The 15238-nt window shown below is 51.1% G+C and overlaps 1 protein-coding gene and 1 pseudogene across 1 annotated transcript in view; both read left to right on the top strand.

The window, feature by feature from the left end:
* Positions 1-7942: 7942 nt before the first annotated feature.
* On the top strand, positions 7943-8050 carry LOC119806075 (annotated as a pseudogene).
* A 4548-nt stretch (positions 8051-12598) lies between these two features.
* Sh3bp2 (SH3 domain binding protein 2) overlaps positions 12599-15238 on the top strand; it is a 34517-nt gene continuing 31877 nt past the window's right edge. Inside the window, exon 1 of the mRNA XM_038314133.2 lies at positions 12599-12700. The gene's annotated coding sequence lies outside the window, so the exon portion shown is untranslated. The remainder of the gene's footprint in view (positions 12701-15238) is intronic.

Genomic DNA, 15238 nt, shown 5'->3' with positions numbered 1-15238 from the left:
TCGTTTTTGTTTTTGAGACAGGATTTCTCTGTGTAACAGCCCTAGCTGTCCTGGAATTCATAGACCAGGCTGGCCTTGAACTTACAGAGATCCACCTGCCTCTTCCCCCCTACACAAGGCATGTACCACCACCCCCTGGCATTGTAGGTTAATGTTCTCATAGTGGAGACAGATGTCTAATCCAAGAAGTAGGGAAAGTATATTGTATACTATATAATATATACATATAATAAAGTATATTTGTGTGAGTATATTGGTTAATAATCACCATCGGCTTAACTGGAACACACCTGGGGGAGTGTCTGTGTGGTTTCCAGGAAGGATTAATTGAAGAGAGAAGATTTGTGCTAAATATAGGCAGCACCATTCCAGGGGCTAGGATCTGGGCTGAAAAAAGGGAGAAAGCGAGCCAAGTGCTACCATTGTCTCCTTGGCTTCCTGGAATGTGGCCTCACGCTCCAGCTGCCATACCTCCCCCGGTGATGGACTGTGTCCCCTCAAACCAGGAGTCAAAATAAGCCCTTCTTCCTTTGAGTTGTTTGTCGTTGGGCATTTCCACGGTAAGAAAAGTAACTAATACAGTAAGAAAAAGAAGGGGTATAATGTATGGGAACCAAGAAGGGGAGTGGGGGAACCCACCTTAAAAAGGGAGATTAGATGAACCAGAGATCAGGCCTAGAATCCCAGCATTCCAGAGACCAAGGCAGGAGGATCATAAGTTTGGGAACAACCTGGGCCAGCAGTAAGTGTGTGTGTGTAGGAGGTAGGGTATCTATTGTAAAGGATGAAGAGAGGCTGGCACTTGGATTCCCATGAAAGGGAAACAGTGCCAAAGGGAGGGTTCCCAGGGTAACCATGCGTAGGACAGGAGAAGACTGGTGGTCTCTGGGCCCTCGGAGAGATGGCATCTCATTCCAAGTCCTGAAAAGCCACGGGTTTCCGGTGATGCAGTGGATCAAGTGGGCAGGCCTCTCATCTGACGCTAGCTTAATTGCTGGCAGGCAGTTGTCAGTCTGAAGCCTCAGAGCTCTCTTCCTGTGGCTCTCACAGGTCTCTTTGGGACCTGCAACTTTTCCTACTTCTCTCCTGCTTAATTTTAAGTGCTGGGACTTCAGCCTTGTCCTTGTGACCTCAAGAGTCAGCTGTGTCCGGAAGGAGGCTATGTGGGAAGCAAAGGCCTCCCAGGGCCAGGATTTGTGGCCAGTAGGCCAGTAAGGTTGTGGCTGGCCTAACTGATGCCAACACACGTCAACACTCAAGCACACACACACACACACACACACACACACACACACACACACACACTGCTCTAACATTTCCAACAGAAGCAGCCAACAGAGGCAGCCTTCACAGGTACAACAGACCTTCAAGGAAAGTGTCCACAAGGGGGCAGTGTGGCCACAAAGGCTTGAGGACCAGAACCTCGGGCACCAATCTCGTCTACTCTAGGCCTGAGCAACATCTGATTAAACATCAGGCTGGATGTCTCTTCCCTGATACCTTGGTCCTGAGTCTCTGTTTGGTGGATGATAAATATCTGTGCATCCCGATGAACGCCTGGTGATTCCTGGGGTGACCTGTGGCTGCTCTTGTCCCCGAGTGCCTTCTCAGAAGCAGAGCCCCGGCTCTTCTCCTGAGTGGACTCCTGAGCATTAAGGGAACACCCCCTTCAGTCTTGCGGGTGGGAAGTGCTCGGAAGTATAAGAACACATTGCGGCTGCACTTGGAGGGCAGCTCAGCACATACACACTGCTAATGGTCGGTTTGTTCTCAGTCTTCAGTCTAGACATCATTCAAATGGGAGGAGCGAAAAACTCCGCAGTGTTTGGTGTGCGTAACAAAGAAAGCAATCAGGAAGCCAAAGTCCACCTGCCCAGAGGAAGGACACTGAACTTCATAGCGCCTTTGTTCTGGTTCTCCAGAAAACACGCTAAGAGAAGGTTTGGCGACAACAGACTTGTTCTCCTTTCCCAGGCTGCACTGAATAAGACACAGTGTGAAGATTCAATTCCTGTTTGTGAATGATTTTTTTCTCCTTTGTGACTGGCAGTGTGAACTATTTTCCTGTTTCACCTACCTACACACAGCCTTACTCACCTACTCAGCTAACACACCGGATATGGGAACAGGGCGGGTGCTGCTCATGGGTCCCGAGTTGCAGCATCATCCTTGGTAGCTCTACCCCTGGCTTCCTCAGGGGAAGAACACATGCACGCGCGCGCACACACACACACACATGCACACGTACGCACACGCGCGCGCGCGCACACACACACACACTGTTCTAGCAGTGGAGGTGTGTATACCCATAGGCTGTGTTTAACTTCTAGACCATTCTTTAAGGTGAGGTCTGCGGCTGTGTCCCACTGAGGGCAGCAACAGGCTATATGTGCAGCCCTGGTGGAGAGCATAAGGCGCTCAGCAGTGAACTGGAGCAGATTCCTGTATTCAGGGCCTCAGGTTGAGAACAGAGACCAGAGATGAACCCCAGTCATGTTCTACACCAGGCAAAGAGCTCAGGGAGGTTTAAGACAAGTCCAAGCTGGGCCTTCCTGGGTGCTGCGAAGGCTGAAACGCTGTTTAGTTTGTAGTTTACCATGCAAACAGTGGCGCTGGCATATCCAGGCGTGGTCTTGCGTTATAACCCTCTTCTTTCAGAGGGACTGAAATACATTTGTCCAGGCAAAGCACAACTCCCACTGCAAAGGACATAAGACGAGATAGTTCATTCTAGAGTCAAGTATGAATAACAGTGACCCAGAAACATGAATTCAAGTTGCTCCAGAAAACATTCCACTGTGAAAACAGCTACATGCTGCATGAGATTTTGTGAGAGAACAGAAAAAGTCTCAGTCCAAGATGTTTACCAAATATATTGGTGGAGACAACAGGTAGGTGGGTCACAGTGAAAGCCTGCTAAGAACACATCTTCAAAGTTGCACCTGGGCCAGTGAAGTGGACCCAAGCAATCCTTTCACCTCAGCCTCCTGATTGGTGAGGTCGACAGGTGTGTGTACTATTCATACCTGGCTTAGAAAACGTAATTTCTAGCTTCAAGAAACAAAGAGAGAAGTTTGTACATACTCATGAAAGATAGAACTGGATGCTAGGGAAAAGAATATTTAGAAAATATGAACAACTCTTGAAATTTAAAATATGATCATGAAAGTTTCAGATATAGCTCAGTTAGCAGAGTTGATTGCCTGCATGAAACCCTGGGTTTGATCCTCAACACTGCATAACCTGGGTGTGGTGTCATATGACTGGAATCCCATCACTCAGGGAGTGAAGACAGGACAGTCCGGAGTTCAAGGTCAGCCTGAGCTACGTGAAACCTCTTCTCTCTCTCTCTCTCTCTCTCTCTCTCTCTCTCTCTCTCTCTCTCTCTCTCTCTCCACATAGAGAAAGACATACATGCACAAATGTGATCATAGAAGTTCAATATTTTATGTGTGTGTGCATATATATATATATCTTGAAACATATATATATATATATGATCCTAGAAAAAATATGTATGTATATATGTACATGAGTAAAGAAACTCAATAGAAGAGCCAGAAGATTAAGGAAATCATTATTAGATTAATTAATATTTTCGTATTTGTTGAGAGAGAGTGCAGGGAGGGGCATGACATGGAGGTCAGAGAACAGCTTCCAAGAATTGATTCTCTCATTCCTCCTCATGGGTCCTGGGCTTGGCAGGTTCGACAGCAAGAATCTTTGTCTTCCAATACCAGCCCAGGACAAAGGAAATCCTACAGTAAAGCTAAACACTGAAAAACAGGGGTGTGTGAGAAAGAAAGAGATGCCAAAGTAAGAGTCTAGGAGTTATAACATTAATAAAAGGTCTAGAAAGGGAACAAGGGGAGAAAATCAAGTTTCCAGGTTGTACTAGTTTGTACTAGTTGGGTTGTTGGGGGTTTTTTTTGCCTTTTTTCTTTCTTTTCTTTTCTTTTTTTTGGGGGGGTGGTTTTTCAAGACAGGGTTTCTCTGTAGCTTTGGAGCCTGTCCTGGAACTAGCTCTTGTAGACCAGGCTGGCCTCGAACTCACAGAGATCTGCCTGACTCAGCCTCCCTAGTGCTGGGATTAAAGAGCATGCACCATCACCACCCAGTAACTTTATTGGGGTTTTTTTGTTTGTTTGGTTGGTTGGTTGTTTTTTTTTTTTGTCAATTTGCTGGAGTTATCTGGGAAGGGGTCAGTTGAAAAAATGTCTCCATCAATTAGCCTGTGGGGGAATTTTCTTGATTAATGACTGATGTAGCAAGGCCCAGCCCACTGTGGGTGGTGCCACCCTGAGCAGGTAGTCCTGAGTTATATAAGAAAGCAGGCTGAGCAAGCCATGAGGAGCAGGGCAGTAAGCAATGCTCCTCCATTCCCTTTTTGGTTCTTGTCTCCAGGTTTCTGTCGCGAGTTCCTGCTCTGGCTTCTTTTCATGATGTACTATAAACTCTAAGGTGAAATAAACCATTTCCTCTCCAAGTTGCTTTTGGTCATGGTATTTAATCACAGAAACAGAAAGCGAGCTAAGATAGAGGTTAAAAAGATAGACTGAGGGTTCAGATACAAGGAGGCAAAAGATGTGTGCTTCAGACAATGTCTGCAGGACTCTCAGAATCGTGAGTTAGAGGCCTTATAAGTGTACAGAGAGAAAAGACCGGAATTAGAACCATGACAGCCAGCGGAACACAACGGTCAGAGACACTGGATCAGCCAAGGCACAAATGGCCAGCAGCAGCAAGACCTCCAAAAATGTGCTCCGTCCTCAGGAATCACTTGAGGGTGTGCTTCTCCAAAGAGATGGAGGAAATTGAGAAAGAGGAAGCAGGAACCCTGCAGTAGGGGATTCCACAGAAGCAAAAATGGTGAAGGGAGATTGTGGGCAAGAGTCAGTGGCGACCATGACAAATTTAGCAGAGTCCTTGGGGGCTGATGGAATGTCTATTGTATTGTATTGGAACGCCTTTGCGGAGGTCTGGGCATTTGACAGGATTTCAGTAACTTCCTTCAGGAGGGTGAGCAAAGCTGAAATGATGGCATTTATTAGCTCCAGGAGAAGCAAGCTGGGGAGAGGAAACTGGCTGCTTCAAGGCTAAGGGTGTTCACTTAGCCAGGCAAGCGCTGAGAAAGTGATGTTGGGGATAGGAAGTAGCAATGAGAGTGTCCTTTAGGAACAGGGAAATGAAACAAACAAAAGAAGGACAGAGTTGAACTGTGGCTTCTGGACAAGGGAGCAGGGTAACTGCTGTGTTTTGTGAGCCTTACCAACGGTGGGGCTTCTCAAATTCTGGCTCAGACTGTCCTGGAACTCACTATGTAGCCCAGGCTGGCCTCAGACTTTGGCAGTCCTCCTGCCTCGGCATCTCAAGCATTGTGATTACACCCTCAGGCCTGGGTAAGCAATGGAACTTCATACGAACCTGTGCCTCGGGCTAGTTTATTTTATTTTTTTTAAAGATTTATTTATTTATTAAGTATAAAGTGGTCTGCCTGAATATGTCCCTGCAGGCTAGAAGAGGGCAATATCTCATTACAGATGGTTGTGAGCCACCATGTGGTTGCTGGGAATTGAACTCAGGACCTTTGGAAGTATATTCAATGCTCTTAGCCTCTGAGCCATCTCTCCAGCCCGGGCTAGTTTATTTTTGTGCTTCTGCAGAGCGTGTCCCTGGAATCACAGTGGTCACTTCTTAAGAGTTTAAAATAAGTTGGGTGGTGGTGGTGCACGTCTTTAATTCCAGCACTTGGGAGGCAGAGGCAGGTGGATCTCTGTGGGTTCGAAGCCAGCCTGGTCTACAAGAGCTAGTTCCAGGATAGGCTTCAAAGATCCAGAGAAACTCTGTCTCGAAAAACAAACAAACAAACAAACAAACAAACAAAAAACCAAAGAGTTTAAAATAAGGAAAATGGATTTTAGCAGTTTAAGCCTATGTCCACTGGAGAGGAAGCATCACTGGGAACATGCTATCACAGGACAGGGCAGGTTCATCCCCACCTCCAGTGAGCACCTCTCACTCTCTCTTAGCCTTCCGTGCTTCTGTGGAAGCTTCCTTTTGAGATGGGAAAGCCACAGCCTGGGGCAGGGGTTCCTTTTCAGGCAAATGTCAAAGCAGAGCCTGAATCTGGGAGTCCTTTTCAAGACTCCAAGGCTGAGCCTGAGTCTGGCTACTTGTCACAGCTGCCACTCCTCCAGTCCTGCCGCTCTGGAGGTCAGGAGAAGAGGCAGGGCCAACAGAGACCCTGTGTGTTGGGGCGGGTCTCTGGCATAGGAGGATTCCAGGGCAGCTTGACAAGGATGGGCACATTAGGAACCATGGCATTGAGAGTTCAACCCTATGTCCCAAGGTTGGTAGATGGGAGTGTTTGTGCTCAGGGTATATCTAGAAGCCTTGGGTCTTGCCAGCATGATTTGAGGACGCTTGAGTGTTGGAATGGAGACCAAGGTCTAAGAATAAAAGAGTAGAAAGGGAAAAGAAATGAGTCTCTAGCAGCCCAGGCTGGGCTGGTGCTGAAGATTTCAGGACCCATCCAGAACCCATGCCAGGTCTGGAGGGGCAGGTGGTTCTGGAGCTTTTTGGGTGAGCCCCACGTTCATTTCCATTAGGCAGAGCCAGGCGGCAGCCCTAGGGGATGGGCAGGACAGTCCTCAAGTCTCCTGGGCCAGGCTCATCTATTTCCCCTTCCTTCCACTTCTGGTCCCGGAAGACTTTACAGTCACTGTGCCATTTTTCACCCCATATCTCAGTGACCAATGTTGACATGAGAAAGGCTGGCCACCCCTCCTGACACCGGCTTAGGTGACTGGTGACCCTTTCTGGAGATAATGGGGAACCACACACTGTTGAAAGCCACAACTTCCCTACCCAAGCCTGTGGTCTTCCCCTTCCAGACCCCTTCGTTTTCCTGAAGGTCATGTGGATAAAAGAGGGCTGGAGGAGACCAGAGGTGAGGTGTGGGGAGGGCAGAGGGCAGAGCAGTGTCTGTGTAGACAAATACCGCCTCCATCACCCCACTGAGCCCGGAAGTGGAACCCAGAATAGCACAGGCTGCTTTCAAGTTCCAAATCAGGCTCCGGGGGCTGAGAACATGTTTGGAGTGTAAAAATAGAAACATCAGTACGCATGAGGCCGGGGTCTGCCGCCCACAGGGTTTGTGTTTTTAAATAGAATTTTCAACTAAACGAGGTTTTACGGTGTTCTAGATCGAAAACTGATTCAGATAAACTTTTCAGCGAACAAAGCCAGAACCAAGCTGGGCTTGTCACCAAAGTCAGGCAGCTGTGAGCAGGTAGGTCCGTGAAAGGAAAGGAGACTCTGGGGTGCTCACAGGCTCTTCCACCTGGCTGTGGCCCTGGCCCATCCTCCCTCTGTCCAACACTGCATCTTCACCAAGAAAGCCCTTCCAGGTCTGGTCCAGCTTGGTCCTGCTATCTTCAGGAAGCCTGCTCCAACTTCATCAGCCCCACATCTGCTCTCTGACTGGCCAAGAAGCCTGCCCTGGCCAGGCACAAGAGATAGTGGATGCTGGTCAGATGCTCACAGGTTGGAGCCAGGTGAGCAGGACCCTGTGTTGACTGGCAGAGCCCTTCCCTGCAGGGTGTCATAAAAGCTGAAACAGACATATGCATGTGGGCATGGCATGGCAGCCTGGAGAGACCTCCTGTGCAGGGATGCTTAGCTGGCTCTCCCAGGGTGCACGCAGGACTGGCGCAATAGAGATGAACCTGTAAGAACTGTAGTTTGGAGAATGTCCCAGACTTGTATCAAGGCCCTGCATGTGCCCACGCCATCTATAGCTTAGCATGTAAAAGTCCCTTCAGCCACTCCACTACCCACCCTCTGCCCCTACCTCTACCTTGATGCTTTCTCATGCCAGCGAAGGAAAACACATCCTGTCTCCTTGAGCCAGACCAGTGTGAGAGAACCACAGGCTCTGGCCCTGGATAATACGAGACCCAGTGTGCAGTGATTGCAAACAGCAGCCTCCTTGGTAGTGTACGGAGCCTGTTACCTATATGGGTTGCCCTAAGGGACCTTGCAGACAGTTTTCTGGCACTTATTTAAGTCTTTGATCTCAATGCTGTCCCCAGTGTAGGTTCCAGACAGGTATGCATGGTGCCTTTGGGAAGCCCCAGGGCACAGTGGCCAGGGTTCACCTTGGCGAGGTCATGTCCTTCCGCACCAAGCTGCAGAATAAGGAACATGTGATTGAGGCTCTTCATAGAGCCAAGTTCAAGTTTCCTGGCCGCCACAAGATCCACGTCTCAAAGAAATGGGGCTTAGCTAAATTTAATGCAGATGAATCTGAAGACATGGTTGCTGAGAAGCGACTCATTCCTGATGGCTGTGGGGTCAAATATATCCTTTATTGTGGTCCCCTGGACAAGTGGTGAGCTTTCACAGTGTTCTCCTGTACCTTGCCAACTCATGTTCAGTAGTAAATGTCACATCCAGTCTGAAAAAAAAAAAGACGAGACCCAGAAGACCCAGAACCCAGTAAGACAGCTCCTACCCTGCCTGCTTTTCCTGCCAGGTGTGCTCTTAGGCCAGTCTCCCAGCAGCCTCAGCCTTGCCCTCACGGTCTGCCTGATGTCTCCATGTCTGTTTGAGGCCAACCCTCCCTCCCATACACCTCTTCCCAGTGAGATTCTAGCCTGAGTTGACTCCATTCCAAGGTTCCCAGGTCCTGAGAATCTTTCCATGCTCACCCTCAGTGCTTTGGTCTATGGATTGCCCTGCCTTCTGCTGTCCCCCAAATGAGTGACCAGTAGCCTTCCACTTCAGTGCTACCCAGAACCAGGCCCACCAAGGGGAAGCAGCCTTGCTGTGAGGTGCTTGTTAAAATCAACAGTGACATTCCTAGGGATAGAAATGAGAAAGTCGGCCTAATGTTTCCTCAGACACAGGAATCTGATTGGTCAAGCAGGCCTAATGTTTCCTCAGAACCTGACTGGTCAAGTGGCCCTTCCCTGGAGCACACTCTCCTTTAATCCAGGGAGAGGATGAGCACCTGAGAACACAGCAGTGACCTAGGCGAGCAAGGTCTTGCTCTAGTAGTATGACATCCTAAAGGAAGTCTGGTCATGTCACATGTTGGAGTTCACAGGACCGGGGAAGAGAAAGGGACATGAGGGGGTGGACAAATTGTGGAGGAATCAAGGAGGGCCAGGGAGATGGTCCAGCCATGCCAGCATGAGGATATCAGTTCAGATCCTCAAGTACCCATGTGCTGTGTGCAGTGGCAGATACCTGTAACCCCAGTTTTGGGGGACAGGTGGGTACAGGGGATCCCTATAATTTGTTGGCTACTAGATTAACTGAATTGGTAAGCTATATATTCACTGAGAGACCCCCGTCTCATAAAATACGGCAAACTTCTGAGGAAGGCACTTGACATTGACCTGTGGCCTCTCCATGCATGCATGTGCCCCCACACAGAGAGAGCAAGAGAGAGAGAGAGAGAGCGAGAGAGAGAGAGAGCATGAGAGAGAGAAAGAACTTTCTTGCTTTCAGCTAAAGAAATTATTATTATTATTATTATTATTATTATTATTGTCGTTGTTGTTGTTGTTGTTGTTCCATGTGTGTGGAGGAAGAGTGAGCTCGGAGGAACTAGCAGGAGCAAAGGCTCTGAGCTGGGCGTGTGCCTGGAATGTTGGAAGAATGGCAAGGGGACGGTGTGACCACTCAGAGTGGGAGCCGTGAACGGAGGCTCCCAGGAAGACCAGTGGGGCTGGGGAGGCTTGGGCTCACCTAAGGACAGGGTCTCAGCTCTGGGAAGATGACAGGCTATAGGGAACTCTGAGGAGAGAGCATAACAGAATCCCCTAGGGAGGAGCAGGTCGGTGGAGAGAGGAAGAAGTAAGCTGAGGCTTGGCAAGGGCCGTGTACTGGGCACAAGCAAGTAGGATGCCAGATAGACAGAAGTACAGACAGGATATGGGGTGTGAGGACAAGGAACGAAAGGGACCCTTGCCTGGCTGGGGAGAGAGGTTCTGGGATGAGGGGTTGCCAGGTGAGCTGCTAAGGTGGCCTCCAGTGCCAGGAAGAGGACAGCCTGGCAACTCTGCTTTAGAGCAGGTGTTCTCAACCTTCCTAATGCTGCGACCCTTTAATACAGCTCCTCGTGTATGGGGGATCCCACCCATAAAATTGTTTTGTTGTGACTTTACAACCGTAGTTTTGTTACTGTCATGAATTGTAATGTAAATATCTGATATGTGACCCCCCAAAGAGTCGCGGCCCACAGGTTGAGAACCTTAAAGGACAGTATATGACCCACCCTGACCTCCAGCCTGGTCTTGGCCCTTGCATGATCCTGCACCTTTGTCAGACTGCAGTTGTCGGTGCATATTCTGGGTCCTGGAAGAGCCCACCAGACCAGCAGCTTGGTCCTCAGCAGGCAAGAGATAGGCATGCAGGAGGATGGCTCACTAGGCATGTGCTTTGCAGAGCCTGCTTCCCCCTCTTTATGGCTGGTAAGGAGGCTTTGCCTCCCTTCTGCTCACGGAAGCCTGGGGTCTGTCCTGCACATCCTCCCATCTTTTCAGCTCTGGTTGGGAATTCTGTGTGCCCAGCTCCTCAGGCCTCCCCTGAACTACATTTCTATGGCTATTCTCTGTGCTCCTGGGTCTGCTCTGAACTCTGTATCTGGAAGCCAACCCTGACTCTGCCTTCAGTCAGGTTCCTGCAGGTGGCACCAATGTCTGTCTTTGCTCTACTTCCTTACTGATCTCCGTCCCTCCTTCAGCTCTGGGGACAAGAGCTGCACTGTGACCCAATGACATCGATGTCCGTTTCCTATTAGCTGTGTGGGTCAGGATTTGCCTTGAATCATTTCAGTGCCAAGCAGGGTCCTTTATGGACTCATGCATCCTATTAACTGAACTTGACACCAGGGATAGATGTGTCTAGCCACGTCTAAGCCTGAGCCAAGTCTCAGGAGTGAGGCAACTGTGTGAGATGGGGACATCAGAGGACAGAGGCAGGGCTGACACTGCAGAATTCAGGGCTCACAGCCCAGTGCTCTGCCGTGGCCTTCTCCACAGGAGGTGAATCAACTCACGGCGGGCAGAGGGTCACAGGCAGCTTCAGCTACTCAGAAGTGATACCTGGGCATCCAGAGATGGGGGCATGATGGGTACCGCCAGAGGGTGGGCATCTTAGCCAGTCAGCACCCGCCTCCTTACCACTCGGATCCATGAGAGCTAAGCTGTGGGCAAGCGGTGTGAGCTCTGGGGCCAGAGACAGGAGTAATGAGTGTGTATCTGAGGGCGGAAGGGCTAGGATTCCGGGCACACTTCCTGCTCCTCTCTCAGTTATCTGGCGGGTGGACCGCATCCCATCACCAATGGAAAACTCAGTGCCCTGTTGGCTGAAACTTCTCCAGGTTTTCCGGTATTTTCCTATTGGGCACCAGCCTCTCTATATTTGGTCTCAATGCTCAGCCATCTAATTTTATGGCCTCTGCCACTTCCCCTACACCCAGTAACCTCTCTGCCTGCAAGGATGCCTCACATCGAAGAGCTAAGCAGAGGGGCTGAGCATGGGCCCTTTGGACCTGAGCATCCCTGGAACAGGTAGATAGAGGCATGACCCACATTTGTGCAGCTACAACCCTCCCTAAGGTCTGGCTGTTCCCCAAGTTCCCCCATAGCTCAGCGTGAATGACTCATACCCAGCTCCTCCAGCCTCAGCCTGGTCTGGAGCAGCCAGCAGAGCCCCTGTCTCTGCAGCTGCTGGTTCCCCCGCACCTGGGCAGCTCCCTTTGGCCCCAAGTCAGAGCCTGTCCTCCCTTGGCCAGTAGCTTCTGAATCTAGGACCTCGAGTCAGTCCCCTTGGGGATAATTCCATCTCTGACACCCAAGCAGTGAGCCTTCTCTTTGGAAGGTTCCACTTTTCTCAAGTCTGGCTCCACTCCAGGTTCACATTCCCGCCTGGCTCCCACAGGAAGTCATCTCCTGCGAGGAAACCACCCCTCTCCAGGTCCCTGCCCCTTAAATGGGGTCCTTCAGGTCTACAGATGGGCCAAACGGGCTGAGTCAAAGACCTTAGTGACTGTGCACAGGGGATCTTGTGTCCTTGACTTCAGCACTGGAACCCAGCACTGGCCGTAGTTGAAAAATCCCCAGGAAGACTCCAGAGGTTCCCAGCAAACCTTCCTTGACTCTGAGGGGTTAGTGACCAGGTGGCTAGGTGACCAGGTGTCCTTCCCTGGTGCCTGGATTTGAGTCAGACCCACCCAGCAAGTTTGCAGCCAGAAGACAGATTCTGAAGGAGGCCACCAGATAGAAGGTGTGTGTGTGTGTGTGTGTGTGTGTGTGTGTGTGTGTAGTCATTTACCTAGATCTAGCGAGCATCTACAGTTTGCTGGTTACAAGCCCCCGCATCTTAGTACACCAACCAATCTCCTGCGCTGCCATAGCCTGCACTGTACTACGTTGCCAGAGAAGGGGAGGGAACAAGTTGAGAAGCAAGAGAAACAAGTCCAGGGTGGGGCGGAGTGAAAGGGCGTGGGCAGGACCTGAACCTGGGAGGGGGCTGGCGGCGCGGGGGAGAGTGGTGCGGGGGGGGGGGGTATCTCGGAGGCGGGGCCTACGCCGGGGCGCCTGGCTGCCGGGTCTGCCCGCCGCAAAGCTGGGCAGCACAGCAGGGATCCGCCTCCCGGACGCAGAGCCCGTGGGCTGGGAACCGGCGGGTAAGGCACTGCATGGGTCGCGGGACGGGACATGGACATGGGCGGCGCAGTTGTGTCTCAGAGACCTGCCTGGCTCCTTTGAACCTGTGTCCCGCCGTGGGGTGGGAGTGGGGTAAACAGAGGCGGCATCCAGGTCCTAGGTCTGGGCGGTTCAGTCCAGGAGGTGAAGTGGTGTTTCGCGTGTGTCCTGTGTCCCTCCTGTTCCTCTGGCACCCGCTACAGGGCCCATCTAGAGGGGCTTCCAAGACTCAGAAGGCTAATTTTCTTCCATTCCCTCCCGGTAATCCAAACTTTCCTTCCGTCAGAGAAGTTTGAGAGAAAAGCCACCTGTTAGAGCTGATTCACGCTGACTGATGCATGAATGGCGGGGTGTGGGGAGTTTTCAGATCTTGAGGAAGAGTGACTGTCTGAGAGAATGGAAGAGTGGTCGAGAGTTGTAGGTTAGCCGACATGTTCCACCTCCACCCTACAGCCCACCCTTTCTGCAGCCCTGCGCCTTGGCTGTTAATCAGTTGAAACCCCGTTGGAGCCAATTCCCTCTGCCCCCTCTCGTGACCCTGAGCGCCTGCTGCTCCCTGTTTGCCCATCTGTCTGTTCTTTGGTTGACTCTGGTGGTTCAGTACCGCCTAGACATGTGACCCCAGTAAGCAGTCCTGAGACACCACCCTGGCTGGGGCACTGTGTGGGACCTCTGGCATGAAATCCCACTTGAAGAGGCTCTGGAACTGTCACCTGCTGGGTCGATGGGGAAATGCACAGAATTGTTTCACAACAGAATGGGTCCAGGGGTTAGGTTTTGGGCTGGGAGCAGGAGCACGGGTTCAGGTCAGGCCTGTGCCAACTCTGTATGGCCTAGGTGAGTGCCAGCCCTTACTCAGGGGCTTAGGTCCTTCTGGACCAGAGGAGGAGCTGGACTGTGTTCTTTTCCTGGCAGGGAAGCCCAGTGCAGGGCCTCAGATCCAGCTCTCCACTCCTGGGTCCTGGGAGTGGCCCCAAGGAGATGAGAACCACAGATCTGCCACCTCCTTTCCCATGCCCCCTCTGTCTCTCCGGGACCTGGTTCTGGGTTCTGGATGGAAACAGACCCTGGCAGAGGGGACAAACTGAAAGGGTAGTTTCTGATGGGCAAAGCCACCTGGCAGGAGGGGAGTACCAAGAATCTAGCCTTTTGGGGGTGTCCCCCTATAGAGTTATACAGAAGCCCCCACTCAGGAGGCTGGGCTAAGAGAGACAAAGGGAAGGAAGGTAGACTCCAGAACTGCCTTGGCCCCTCCTATTCACACGGATAGAGGAAGTGGAGGGCTGAGTCAGCCCGGAGCGTCTTGTTGCCCCCATATGGATACATGTGCACATGTAAGCCCATGGATAGGAAGCCCAGGCAATTCAGAGAGTCAAAATCACCTGCTTTAGTCATACAGGGTCAGAAGGAAGAGCATAAACTCAGGCTGGGGTCCTGGGTTCAAATCCAGCTACATGATATTCATCAGGTGTTTCCTGTTGCTGAACCTCCACGACGTCTGTAACAGGACTGGGAACCACTTTCTACCCAAGAGAGGTTATGAGTGCCCACTGCTGCTAGCGGTGTGTTGTGGTGTGTAGCTGGTACTCAAATCCTGGGAGTGCTTCCTCTGTGTGTTCTTGTCACACAGGGACAATGGGCCATTTCTGCTTGTGGTTGAGGTTGGGTGAGGTCAGGCCTAGTGAGGCCTGGGGCAAAGGACAGGTTTCCAGGTTCCTGCCTGCATTGGTCTTGTGGGCAAACACCTGTATCTACAAGGACTGGCCAGTGTGGGTTCTGTCCTCAAAGCTCCATCATGAGGGGACCAAGGGTCAGAGATTCTGACAGGCCTTGCCTTCCTGTCATCGTCTGGCTGGTTCATGTCCTCCGTATTCCCTGGGCACTGAAATGTAGGGCTCTATTCTAACCCTGCTTGGCAGGGGAAGTGGGCAACCGGGCAGAGGAGATGGGAACTTAAGGCCAGGAAGGCAAGGCTTATGGGCTGGACACGTAACTCTTAGGCAGGGACAGACACGCCAGGGAGGTCATTGACCTAAGTGCCCTGTTTGTGCCAGGCATGGTGAGAGCATGCAGAAGTCTGGAGAGCAAGAAAACACGCTCTCCAAACCTGAGAGACTGCCTCTGCGAGTCAGGTACCCGTTGGGCCTCAGGAGGCCTCCATGGTGCTGTCCGGGCACTCAAGGAATGCACTGGAGATGGTTCCATGATTGGGGTGCCTAGGAGTTGTGGGAACTTTCCAGGCTCTCCGTCCACCTCCCTCACTGCCCGTCAGCCTGTGCCTAGTGGGCAGTGAGGATGAAGGCCAGAGAAATACTGCTGCCTGCTGCTGCCATGACCCAGGGCCCTGGGCCTCCAGGCAAATTATACTTGGGTTTTTGTTGTTGTTGTTGTTGTTTATTTGTTTGTTTTGTTTTTTGAGACAGGGTTTCTCAAAACCCTGGCTGTCCTGGAACTAGCTCTGTAGACCAGGCTGACCTTGAACTCACAGAGATTCACCCATCTCTGCCTCCCCAGTGCTG

Source organism: Arvicola amphibius, chromosome 1, assembly GCF_903992535.2.
Source record: "Arvicola amphibius chromosome 1, mArvAmp1.2, whole genome shotgun sequence".
NCBI classification, from domain to species: domain Eukaryota; kingdom Metazoa; phylum Chordata; class Mammalia; order Rodentia; family Cricetidae; genus Arvicola; species Arvicola amphibius.
This window is presented reverse-complemented; position numbering and strand designations above follow the sequence as displayed.